Genomic DNA, 1,846 nt, shown 5'->3' on the forward strand with positions numbered 1-1,846 from the left:
AAATCCCTTAGCTTTGGTAACTAGTAGCTGCCAGTACATAGGATATGGACTGGTGGGCGCGAATAATTGTATATGGATCCATAGGGCTTGACATCCCCGTCCGAGCTAGAGCGCTAGCCTTTTAACGGACGTATGTTATTTGAGGTTAAGACACGTTGGTTTGCGTGTATTAAAATGAATGGGGTAGTTATCACTATAGCGTTAAGTTTAGTTACCAGGGTGCTCTGTTACGTAGAATCTATTGATAAACTTTTGATGAAATCTTGTGGTCTATCTTTATATATGTTTATGACTCGAGCAATTAAACCTATAACTCACCAACATTCGTGTTGACTTTTTAGCATGTTTTATTCTCAGGTCCTTAGAATGCTTCCGCTGTAATGTGCTTGTTGCCTGCATGGAGTCTCTCATGCTTTGTATAAAGTTTATTGCATTCAAAATAAAACTGCATTGTGTAATAAATAATTGGACTGTGATGTCAACCTGTAAATTAAAGACTTATGTATTTCGGGGTTTTGCTTATACCTAAGCACTCGCCCACATATTTATAACTTTCTATGTTTAGAAAGTCACTTATTTTAATGAATGCAATATTTTATCAAAACGTATCATATAGAGGTCAAAACCTCACTGTGTAATCAATGATTAACGTGCCGCGTCAATAGCGATTTTGACGGGTCGTTACAGGCAAGTTGGAGATTCTATTACTGAATTGGTTGAAAGATATCGTCATTTGCTAGCTGAAATACATAAGCATGATGTAACTATTGAAGAGAAAGACAAAGTGACATGTCTAGCTGGAGCATTACCGTTAGAATGGAATGGTTTTGTATTAACTATGAAAACTAGTGGAGAATTAGCTACTGCTACAGTGAACTCATTTATCGCAAGACTTCAGGTTGAAGAACTAGAGTTGTTAAACAAAGTCAAGAGGTCTAAACAAGTTCAAGACACCAAAATGTACTGTCCAAATGGTTACACACCGCCCAAGTCGGCTCATGCACCATTTCAAACAGCTTTTGCCACTAACAATTAGAATATGTATGGTTTGAATGTTAGCAGTACACCTATTCAACAAACTTCGTATCCACCACAAGTTTCACCATGTTCACTCAACAATCAATCATAGCCTACTTCGAATACTACTGAGTCATCTATGCCGACTGCATCAGATGTTCTTTCTGCACTTAAGATCGAAAACATGAGGAAAGCCGGGAAAGAAAAGATTAGTGAAGATATAGCTTTGCTGTCAAGCCTTGTTAATTCTTATGATAGTTATCTTGATGGTCGCGTAGGTAATATTCATCTAACAACTGAAGATTATCATCAACTTGATAAGAACGAAGCCAAGAAGATGGATATTATGTGGGGTATGGCAAATCTTGTGAGACGTGCTAGAGATTATGAAGAGCGAACTGGGAAACCGATCAGTCTGACCAAAGATACAGAACTGGGTTTTGATATGAATTCTGTTACTTGTTACAACTGTGGAGAACTAGGTCATTTTTCAAGACAGTGTACAAAATAGAAGAAGCAGGGTAATCGTAATCCGTTCAAGAATCAGAACTACAGTTCTCAGAGTCATTCAACTAAATGTGAGATCTACATTACTGATAAATTAAATGAAGCTGATGCAACTAAAAGTTCGAACAAAGCTTTGGTTGTTATTCATGGAGACGATGATGATTGGTCTATGAAGTTAAATGTAACATCCCAATTATTTAAGGTATTATTTTATGTGAATTTTATTGCTAAGAAATTAAATGGTAAAGGTTATTTTATTTTAGAATAGGCAAGAGTTAAGTTTGTTGGTTAAGTTAGGAAGGACTAATGGTGCAATATTAGA

The sequence above is a fragment of the Rutidosis leptorrhynchoides genome, chromosome 8 (assembly GCF_046630445.1).
Source record: "Rutidosis leptorrhynchoides isolate AG116_Rl617_1_P2 chromosome 8, CSIRO_AGI_Rlap_v1, whole genome shotgun sequence".
NCBI lineage: Eukaryota > Viridiplantae > Streptophyta > Magnoliopsida > Asterales > Asteraceae > Rutidosis > Rutidosis leptorrhynchoides.